The 12,279-nt window shown below is 41.0% G+C and overlaps 1 pseudogene; it reads left to right on the top strand.

Annotated features, from left to right (window-relative positions):
• Positions 1-11,125: 11,125 nt before the first annotated feature.
• On the top strand, positions 11,126-11,304 carry LOC121002948 (annotated as a pseudogene).
• The last annotated feature ends 975 nt before the right edge of the window (positions 11,305-12,279 follow it).

Here is a 12,279-nt window from a genome sequence, read left to right as displayed (position 1 = left end):
CTACTAAACTAGTACATGGATTGCAGGATAAAACTTACCAGGAAAGGTTAAATGACCTTAACATGTATAGCTTGGAAGAAAGAAGAGACAGAGGGGATATGATAGAAACTTTTAAATACATAAAGGGAATCAACTCGGTAAAGGAGGAGAGCATATTTAAAAGAAGAAAAACTACCACAAGAGGACACAGTTTTAAATTAGAGGGGCAAAGGTTTAAAAGTAATATAAGGAAGTATTACTTTACTGAGAGAGTAGTGGATGCATGGAATAGCCTTCCTGCAGAAGTGGTAGCTGCAAATACAGTGAAGGGGTTTAAGCGTGCATGGGATAGGCATATGGCTATCCTTCATATAAGATAGGGCCAGGGGCTATCCATAGTATTCAGATATATTGGGCAGACTAGATGGGCCAAATGGTTCTTATCTGCCGACACATTCTATGTTTCTATGTATGTTACAGTACAGTACACTATATATTGTACTGTACTGTATTATACAGACATCAGACCCATTGGATCTTCAAGAACCAATTGGGTCTGGGTCAAGAAAAAGTAAAAAAAAAGTGAAAAAAGTTAAGATAAAAAAAAAAACATTTATCACTGAATAAAAATTAAAAAAATTAAATTCCCTACACATGTTTGGTATCGCCGCGTCCGTAACGACCTGATCTATAAAACGGTCATGTTACTTTACCCGAACGGTGAACGCCATAAAAATAAAAAAATAAAAAACTATGATGAAATTGAAATTTTGCCCACCTTACTTCCCAAAAAAGGTAATAAAAGTGATCAAAAAAGTTGCAAGTACGCCAAAATTGTTACAATCAAACCATCATCTCATCCCGCTAAAATCATACCCTACCCAAGACAATCGCCCAAAAACTGAAAAAACTATGGCTCTTAGACTATGGAAACACTAAAACATGATTTTTTTTGTTTCAAAAATGAAATCATTGTGTAAAACTTACATAAATAAAAAAAAAGTATACATATTAGGTATCGCCGCATCCGTATCGACCGGATCTATAAAAATATCACATGACCTAACCCCTCAGGTGACCACCTTAAAAAAATAAAAATAAAAACGGTGTAAAAAAATCTTTTTTTTTGTCATCTTACGTCACAAAAAGTGTAATAGCAAGCGATCAAAAATGAACCCCAAAATAGTGCCAATCAAACCGTCATCTCATCCTGCAAAAAATGAGACCCTACTTAAGATAATCACCCAAAAACTGAAAAAACTATGGCTCTTAGACTATGGAGACACTAAAAAATTTTTTGTTTTAAAAATGAAATCATTGTGTAAAACTTACATAAATAAAAAAAAACTGTCAGATGAATGTTGTAAATAACAAAAAAAAAAAAAACAGTGCCAAAAAAGCTATTTCTTGTTACCTTGCGGCACAAAAAGTGTAATATAGAGCAACCAAAAATCATATGTACCCTAAACTAGTACCAACAAAACTGCCACCCTATCCCGTAGTTTCTAAAATGGGGTCACTTTTTTGGAGTTTCTACTCTAGTGGTGCATCAGGGGGGCTTCAAATGGGACATGGTGTCAAAAAAACCAGTCCAGCAAAATCTGCCTTCCAAAAACCGTATGGTATTCCTTTTCTTCTGCGCCCTGCCGTGTGCCCGTACAGCAGTTTACGACCACATATGGGATGTTTCTGTAAACTACAGAATCAGGGCCATAAATATTGAGGTTTTTTTGGCTGTTAACTGTTGCTTTGTAACTGGGAAAAAAATATTAAAATGGAAAATCTTCCAAAAAAGTGAAATTTTGAAATTCTATCTCTATTTTCCATTAAATCTTGTGCAACACCTAAAGGGTTAACAAAGTTTGTAAAATCAGTTTTAAATACCTTGAGGGGTGTAGTTTCTTAGATGGGGTCACTTTTATGGAATTTCTAATCTAGGGGTGCATCAGGGGGGCTTCAAATGGGACATGGTGTCAAAAAACCAGTCCAGCAAAACCTGCCTTCCAAAAACCAAACCGCGCACCTTTCACTCTACGCCCCGCTGTGTGGCCGTACAGTAGTTTAGGGCAATAAAGATACAGTCTTGTTTGGCTGTTAACCCTTGCTTTGTTAGTGGAAAAAATGGGTTAAAATGGAAAATTAGGGAAAAAAATGAAATTCTCAAATTTCTTCACCATTTGCCAATAACTCTTGTGCAACACCTAAAGGGTTAACGAAGTTTGTAAAATCAGTTTTGAATACCTTGAGGGGTGTAGTTTATAGAATGGGGTCATTTTTGGGCGGTTTCTATTATGTAAGCCTTGCAAAGTGACTTCAGAGCTGTAGTGGTCCCTAAAAATTGTGTTTTTGTAAATTTCAGAAAAATTTCAAGATTTGCTTCTAAACTTCTAAGCCTTGTAACATCCCCAAAAAAAATAAAATATCATTCCCAAAATAATTCAAACATGAAGTAGACATATGGGGAATGTAAAGTCATCGCAATTTTTAGGGGTATTACTATGTATTACAGAAGTAGAGAAACTGAAACTTTGAAATTTGCAAATTTTTCCAAATTTTTGGTAAATTAGGTATTTTTTTATGCAAAAAAAATTATTTTTTTTACTTCATTTTACCAGTGTCATGAAGTACAATATGTGACGAAAAAACAATGTCAGAATGGCCTGGATAAGTCAAAGCGTTTTAAAGTTATCACCACTTAAAGTGACAATGGTCAGATTTCCAAAAAATGGCCTGGTCCTTAAGGTGAAATAAGGGTGTGTCCCTAAGGGGTTAAAAGGGAGGGTAAAACTCTACCAGTACCTGCCCAGCAAGAAGAAGAGGTATGGCATTAAAATGTACAGTATAAGCTATCTGAGAATACCTCCAGGTACAACCACAGGTTCCTGGTTTATGAAGAGAGGGATACCCAGGTTAGAATCCCCAGAATGCTTCCCTGTCCTAGGAGTTCCTGATGGACCAAAACGTTGCTTTCTAATATTAACTGGATTTATATTTATTTAAATTATGCTCATTGAATAAAGTACAGTATTTTGCGCCCTTCAGTATTTTGCGCCCTATAAGACGCACCTGCCCATAAGATGCACCTAGGTGTTAGAGGAGGAAAATATTTTTCATTAGACCTCAGATTAGACCACCAATGTTAATAAGACCCCCAATCAGACCTCATCTCAGACCACAATGGTAATAAGACCCTAATAAGATCTCAGATCATACCTCCAATGTTTATAAGACCCCCAATCAGAACACAGATCAAACTCCCAATGCTCCTAAGACCTACAATCAGACCTCAGATCAGACCCCAATGTGAAAAGACCCCCATTCAGACCTCAGATTAAAGCCCCAACATTAACAAGACCCCCCATTCAGACCTCAGATCTGAACCCCCAATTTGAATAGCCCCCATCAGACCTCAGATCAGAGCGCAATGTTAATAAGAGCCCATATTCAGACCTAAGATTAGAACCGCAATCTGAATGACCCTCATTCAGAGCCCCATGCTCAGGGCAGACCAAAATAAAATAAATCAACTTACCACTCATGCTCCAGACACCACCTCTACTGTCATCCAGCTCTTTTTTTGTTCTTCTTGCTGCACACTGCAGGCTTTAGCGCTGCCCTAGCTATTTTACTGGCTGCCAGGGTGAAAATGGGGATATGTCCGGGTTCAGCTCTGAACTTGGACAACCTCTTTAAGCTGGCAATATGTCATCAATGAAACAGTGTCATAATAAGGCATGTTGTTTAATGAAAACATTTGTATATTTCCATTTCTCTTCAAAATCAGCCATAAAGCAATGACAATATTCTTTGTTATCTAAAATCAAAGTTGGATGTAAGAATCCACTTGGGATTCTTTCGAACTTGTATTCTGCCAACATAGAAAAATGCAGTTCATATAGAATTAACTTGCATTTTTCCATTACCAATCCCTGGATCACAATTCAGTGCTTGAGATATGCAGGAAATTACTGGAAATGTTCACTTGAAAAAAAAGTAGAAGATGACATTTAACTGGGTGCCAAGATACAAATTTAGTGTAATATAGTAATACTTGGTTGGCACCCGGGTATTAGGTGGTATTTATTGGTAGGAACATATCCTCAGCAAAAAGTACACTCTTGGAGCACTTAAATAAAATGGACACTTTTGCATTCTCTGTGTGCCATGGTGTACTTATATTTTTACTGAGGATCTGTTCCTACCACTGAGCAAGACATAATACTGGAATGCCACCCAAGTATTACTATATCCTTTTATTTATGGTCTGATGGTAGAGCATCAACTAAAAGTCTCAGACAACCCTTTTAAATTGTGTCCTCAAAAAATAAACAAAATAAATTTTTTTTGTAATTTTAAACACTTGGCCAGAAGTAAATCCTAGAATTCCCTTTTAATCCTTCTAAATATGCTCCCGTCATACCATCTTTATGTTGAAAGCATATCACCATACGATATTCATTTATAAGCTTCACACATGTCCACATTTATTATACCTTACTTGGTTCAATTATCTATTATTGTTCTGCTCATGTTATATCATTTGTAAAGTTGACAATGCATTGACAAAAAATATTTCCAAAATATTCTTAACATTTTAACTTAGAAAAGCAGAAAACACAAATTGCATGCAGACAAAATAGGAGGAAAATAAGAGGAACATTTTCCTATGAATCATATAGAAAGGAAAATTGTAAAACGTAACTTTGAATGATACATAAAAAATCCAGCAAAGTGGATTAAAAAAAATCAATAAAATTAGCAATCCTGATCTGTCAAAATATTACTGCCTAAATAAATCTAACAGAACAAGTATTTCAAGGTGGATTTACAAAATAATGAGCAAAGTCTCTAAATCAAAATAGTAGAACAGGGAGGGAGTTAGAGTATGTGTATCAATGTTGAAATGAGCAAATTGATTCTTCTGATTCTCCTTCTCTCTCTCTCTCTCTCTCTCTCTCTCTGTCTCTCGTCCTAGACTCTTTCTAGAAAAATATAAGTCCTAGGAGACCAGAGAGTGTTATATTCCAATTTTCAAGGCAATTGGAACATATTTAATTTGGGTAGAACAAATTTAGCATATCGGAACTTAAACACATTTTAAGAAATTTTCTCATCTCTAATTTAAACATAGTATGTCCAATTAGTGAAAGAATTATGATGTAGATATTATGGCAGTGCTCTGTTTCTTCAAAAATACCAAAAGACAGAAAACAATAGAGAAACAGAAAACAAAACACAAAGAAGAAAACTACAATATGGTATTTTCTAACTAGACGTACTCGACTATCCTGCAATTTTCTGCTATTTCTCTAATAGAGATAGTGAAATTATTGCTGTAGATAAAAACTTTAAAGGGTTTCTACCACCAGAAATACTGCTATGTAGCTGACTGATATAGCGATGCGCTAATGTCAGCACTACATAACAGTATGTTTCTAACATTAGTCCCTGCAGCCGTTTTTGTAAAAAAAAAAGCACTTTAGGTGCTATGTGGGCGTAAAATCAGCACCTAGAGGCTCCGTCCACTCACGCTTTATCCCGCCCAGGTCCTCTTGATTGATGGCACGATCCACCGCATCGTTGACAAAATCCCGCGCCTGCGCCGTTCACTTCTGTCTTCGGCGCAGGCGCAGTGAGTGAAGGCCGCTCTCCTGATGCCGGCTTCCTCACTGTGACGTAGTGACGTGAACGTAGTGACGTGAACGGCGCAGGCGCGGGATTTCGTCAACGATGCGGTGGATCGTGCCATCAATCAAGAGGAGCTGGGAGGGCAGAACAGGGGACCTGGGCGGGATAAAGCGTGAGTGGACGGAGCCTCTAGGTGCTGATTTTACGCCCACATAGCACCTAGAGGCTCATTAGCATATAATAAAAGTGCTTTTTTTACAAAAATGGCTGCAGGGACTAATGTTAGAAACATACTGTTATGTAGTGCTGACATTGGTGCATCGCTAATGTCAGTCAGCTACATAACAGTATTTCTGGTGGTAGAAACCCTTTAAAGGGGCTTTTGTCTTCAGAAATCTGCTCAGATCTCCATGACCAGGTATTCAAACTGCAGTGACAACTGCAAGTAAGTAAGGTGTCTTACTTACTTACTCAAGTGTAGTTTACACACAGTGACTCCAGCTGCATCTGCCCTCCTGCTACCAGTTCTTCCTCTTCCTCCTTCAATTCTGCGGCATAGTATCTAAAGAAGGCCTGCGTGCCGAACCGTCATACGATATGAATATTGCCGCAAGACAAATAAAAATCTGAAACATCATAATTGCAAACCAAACAAGCTGTAGTTGTATACTTCATTGAAAACGGGGTTGGCATCCTAATTACAGCTCCCTACAAGAGTGCGACAAAGATTTATTTGAATCTATTCTTCCACAACTGCATGAGATTATTAGCATTACGTGCACACAGGAGTTGTCATTATAAGACTATCCCTTTAATTTTGAATGGTCTCTACGGGCAACAATCAATTTTGTTTCCATTTAATGCATGAGGTTTATAGGGGTTTTTCAGGATTACTAGGATTTTTAACAGATATGCTCATGTACGTAGTTCTTCACCTCATATAGATCTTCCTCATGCTTTTATTTTCTTCAATTTGAACTCTCTCTTGACCCATTTTGACCATGTAAATAAATCAATCTGGTTTGTTTATATCATGTATGTATCCAAGTAACCTTATGATGCACTTCTCTTTTCTCTGCCACCTCAACAACACCTAGCTAATTGATATAGTTTCTCCCAACAAGCTAGTTATACACTTCCCTATCACTGGCCCTGTTGCCACTTTGAAGTACCCATGGACATAACTTCATGGGAAATAGGAAAGAACTGCATGGACATAGTCATGCGACTACAACCCAGAACAGAAGATATGAGCAATAAAAGTAAAAGAATCTAATATATAAAGCTGAGTGTATGTATGTATGTATGTATGTATGTCCGCTAAAGGAATCCACACCGTCGCATTTGCAATCACAAAATTTTGCACAGCCACCTCCTGTGACTCAGGGAACGTCATAGACTATCTTTTAAGTGAACATTTACACACCGCGCTTTCCAATTATTTGCCAAAAAATATGCTTAGTAACCTAACTGCCAAACTCCAGGAGCCATTGTCTGTCGGCTGTTGTGGCAGTTAGCCTGGATATTCATCAGGTTGCATATAGCAACCAATCACAGCTCAGCTTCTATTTTGCTACAGGTCATTAATATGAGCTCTGATTGGTTGCTATTGGCAACAAAGTACATTCTTAGTATAAGACAGCTTATGGGTGAGTTAAAATGATTTTGATTGTGACACTTAGCCAACGTTGTTGTAGAGGCTGATGTAACTCACATGACATTAAGTGCATACTAATTCTGTGGGGTTTTATATACTGTCAATTACAGACAATAATGCCCCGTAATAAAAGGAATTCGATTGGATGATTGTCAAGCTGTGGAGGTCACTGTTAGGCTAAGTTCACACGAACGTGTGCTAATCGCGGGCCGCAAATCGCGGGCCGCAAATCGCGGGCCGCAATACACAGCCACAGTTCCGTGTGAATTCCGCATCATGGATGCGGACCCATTCACTTCAATGGGTCCGCAAATCCAGAATCGCGGAACGGCCGCACGGGACGGGACCCCTCGGAAGCACTACAGAGTGCCTCCGTGGGGTTACGTCCCGTACTTCCGTTCCGCTAAAAGATAGAACAAGTCCTATCTTTTAGCGGAACGGCCGGATCGCGGACCCATTAAAGTGAATGGGTCCGCGATCCGATGCGGCTGACCTACGGCCGGCGATCGTGCATTGCGGCCCGCTATTTGCGGGCCGCAGCACAGGCACGGGTCACACACGTTCTTGTGAACTCGGCCTTAAGGGGGAAGGGGACTGTGGCAGCCACTATTAAAGGAGCAGCTGCTGTGGAGGTCACTGTTAAGGCATCAGGGTACTGTGAGGTCACTGTTAAGGGAGCGGGGTACTGTGGAGGTCACTGTTAAGGCAGCAGGGTACTGTGAGGTCACTGTTAAGGGGGCAGGGGCCACTATTAAAGGGGCAGCTGCTGTGGAGGTCACTGTTAAGGCAGCAGGGTACTGTGAGGTCACTGTTAAGGGAGCGGGGTACTGTGGAGGTCACTGTTAAGGCAGCAGGGTACTGTGGTAGTCACTGTTAAAGAGGCAGGCGCTGTGGAGGTCTCTGTTATGGGGCAGGGAATGGTATAGGTCACAGTAAAGGGGACTGTCCCCTATGGAGGTCATTGTTAAAGGGAACCTGTCACCTCCAAAAACCATCCCAAGCCGCCAGCAGTACCTGACAGTAGCCAGTAGCGTGTTTCCGACGATAATTTTCTTCCTGAAGGCCGATGCGGCTAAAGCTCAGAAAACGTTCTTTTATCCCCTGCTGGTGGGCTTCTCGAGTCATGCTAGAAGTCAAGGGGCCAGCAGCCTCCTTGCTTCAAGTCAATATAACCACGCCCTTCCCTGCCCCTTTGCTGTGACTGACAGCCGGCAGTTAGGCTGGCTTTGCTGAACTCTCTACAAAAGCACTGTCTGTGACGTTTTCGGAGCTTTAGCCGCATCGGCCTTTAGGAAGAAAATTATTGTCGGAAACACGCTGCTGGCTACTGTCAGGTTCTGCTGGCGGCTTGGGATGGTTTTTGGAGGTGACAGGTTCCCTTTTAGGGGGCGGGGTGCATTAGAAATCACTGTTAATGGGGCGGGCCCCTTTGTCACTGTCAAGGGGTTGGGGTGCTGTGGAACTCACTGTTAAAGGGGCAGGCTGCTGTGAAGGTCAAAGTTAAGAGGGTGGGCTGCTGTGGAGGTCCCATTTTAAGGAGGTGGAGCACTGTGGGGGGGTCAGTGTTACAGGGTGGGGTGCTGTGGAGGTCATGCTATGGGGGATACTGTCAATATCTTTTAACGACACACACAAACATTAAATGAAATAGATGAAATATACCTGTATAAAGCCGGGTCTTTCTACTAGTATATTATAAAATTACAGCTACCTTCATAAATGATTATTTTAAAGGAAGTTGATGCAAACCAGATTTTTTTTTTTAACCCTTTCCGGACTTCTGCCATACATATATGGAGGAAGTCTGGTCTTTAACGGTGGTGCTTGCTAGCAAGTAAGTGGGCGCCATAGCCAACGGATTTCTGCTGTTTTAAACTTCAGAAGCACACGGCCAATGTCTGTGGTCAGCGACAATGCTTATGGCAGAGATTTAACCACTCAAATGCTCACATTTGACTATGGCATCTGAGAGCGCTAAAGCCATAGGCCGTAATCTTCCCGTCCCAGGCCGCCTTCTCCAGGCTGAGATCAGGGAAAGGCCTTCCATACTAGTAATAGACCTGATTACTAATATATTCCAATGCTGGCTTGTAGGAGCAGCACTGCTTTGGAATATACTGAATCTTGTATTCTGTAATGGATAGATATCTATTACAGAATACAAGCGGCAATCTAATGATTGCATGTTATAGTCACCTAGGGTGACTTAAAAAAAGTAAGAAAAAAGTTTAAAAAATAAGAATTATGTATTCCATATGGCGAATGACATAACCCCCAATGATAACTAGAACTGGGCTCAGACCCCTAATGTTAATCAGACCCCCAAGCAGACCTCCGATCAAATCCTCAATGTTAATCAGACTCCCAAACATACCTCAGATATAAGAACCTCAATGTTAATTAAACTGTAACTCACACCCCAGTCAGACCTCAGATCAGGGAGTGCTGTATTTACCACTTCCCGGTCCTACTGTACATGCTCATTAGTATTTGCCCCATAAGACACAATTACATTTTTCCCCTACTTTCAGTATTAAAACACAAGAAAACTATATATATGTGGTGTCGTTGTAATTGTACTGACCAAGAGAATGAACATAACAGGTCAGTTTAACCGCATAGTGAATGCCATAAAAACAGAAAACATAAAACTGTGACGGAATTTAAAAAAAATTCCAATTCCACCACATTTGGAATTTGTTTCTAGCTTGCCACTACTCTGTATGCAATAGTAAAGGGTGTCATTAAAAAGTAAAACTTGCCCACAAAAAACAATCTCTCATACGACTATGTGAGAGGAAAAATAAAAAATGTATGCCTCCAGGAAGGTAGTAAAAAAGAAAAAACTGTAAAATGGAAAATCGCATGGTGCTGGGGGGGTTAATTTGCAAATGTAAACCACCATTGTAATTTATTCACACATCCAACTTGGCTTAAGAATCGGAGGTTATGAGTAGAGATGTCGCGAACATAACATTTTCGCAAATGTTCGCGAACGGGCGAACCGCCATAGACTTCAATAGGCAGGCGAATTTTAAAACCCACAGGGACTCTTTCTGGCCACAATAGTGATGGAAAAGTTGTTTCAAGGGGACTAACACCTAGACTGTGGCATGCCGGAGGGGGATCCATGGCAAAACTCCCATGGAAAATTACGTAGTTGACGCAGAGTCGGGTTTTAATCCATAAAGGGCATAAATCACCTAACATTCCTAAATTGTTTGGAATAACGTGCTTTAAAACATCAGGTATGATGTTGTATCGATCAGGTAGTGTAAGGGTTACGCCCGCTTCACAGTGACAGACCAAACTATGACAGACCAAACTCCCCGTTTAACGCACCGCAAATAGTCCATTTGCACAACCGCAAACTCCCCATTTGCACAAGGTTGGATACCGAACTAGCCATGTCTCGTTCCTTGTCCTCACTGACGTCATTGAAGGTCTCTTCCTCCACCCAGCCATGTACAACACCAAGGGTCCCCGAAAGGTGACAACAAGTCCCCTGGGATGCCTGCTGTGGTTGGTCTTCCACCTCCTCAAAGCCACCTTCCTCCTCTGACTCCTCTTCTTCAGACTCCTCTCTCTGCGTTGCCGCAGGTCCAGCAATCGACGACGACAAGGCTGCTTCTGGAGGTGATGGTGACCACAACTCTTCCTCTTCATGCTCATCTACGGCCTGATCCAGCACTCTTCGCAGGGCACGCTCCAGAAAAAACGCATATGGGATGAGGTCGAAGATGTTACCTTGGGTTTGAATGACCAGGTTTGTCACCTCCGCAAAAGGACGCATGAGCCTACAGCCATTGTGCATGAGCGTTCAGTAACGCGGCCAAAATATACCCAGCTCCACAGAGGCTGTCCTCTTTTTTTTTAAATAAAAGAAAATCTGTTCTTAACAGTTTAATATCTGTTTTGTCCACTATCAGGGGACGGTGTATGGAATAGATTTTAGGAACCGGGAGATGGAAAAAGATGCTTGGTCGGTCCTCTTACTTCCAATTTGGGGCAATGCACGTGCGCCGTGCAATGTACTGTGCTACCAGATATGAGTGGTATGTTAAGAAGTACTATTCCTATCAGTTTAATCCCTGTTAAGTCCCCTATTAAGGGATGTGTATGGAATAGATTTTAGGAACCGGGAGATGGAAAAAGATGCTTGGTCGGTCCTCCTACTTCCAATTTGGGGCACTGCGCGTGCGCCATGCAATGTACTTTGCCACCAGATATGAGTGGTATGTTAAGTAGTACTATTCCTATCAGTTTAATCCCTGTTACGTCTCCTATCAGGGGACGTGTATGGAATAGATTTTGGGAACCGGGAGATGGAAAAAGATGCTTGGTTGGTCCTTCTACTTCCAATTTGGGGCACTGCGCGTACGCCTTGCAATGTACTGTGCTACCAGATAGGAATAGTACTACTTAACATACCACTCATATCAGTTTAAACCCTGTTATGTCCCCTATCAGGGGCCGGTCTATGGAATAGATTTTAGACAACCGAAAAGAGTTGTCAATAGTTAACATACTCATGACATAAATTTTATTCCTCTATGCGTCATTCTTGGTGTAGTGATGACTGTGCTTGTGCGCACGTTTGGCAGATTGCAGGCGATGGCGGTTTTTCAGAGCCTATGGTCGTGCTGAGGTAGTTCAGTGACAGTTAAGTGACCCAGAAAACAATGATTCTGCAGTGTGGGCCCATTGTTGGCCTAGTAGGCTTTAATGATCACCTTAGATGATCACAAAGAAAATTTATGTTTTTTCTATGCAAAATTATCCAGCCGATCGCTTTTAGTCTGTTCACAATGAAGCAACGACCTTATCATCTGTGGTGTGCCAACATTGCCATTGCCAACACACTCATAGAGGTGATTGCTTCATTGTGATACGCAAGCCCCTTCACCACAACAAGGTAACGATCACGAAGGGGAATTGACACATGTATGTGCCTTTTTTTTTGTTTTGCTTTTGCAGCCACAGTGCAGCACCAGAGGCCAGAAAAATTAGGCATG

Source organism: Bufo bufo, chromosome 5 (assembly GCF_905171765.1).
Source record: "Bufo bufo chromosome 5, aBufBuf1.1, whole genome shotgun sequence".
Lineage (NCBI taxonomy): Eukaryota > Metazoa > Chordata > Amphibia > Anura > Bufonidae > Bufo > Bufo bufo.
Note: the sequence above shows the minus strand (reverse complement) of the source record. Positions and strands in the feature narration are given on the sequence as shown.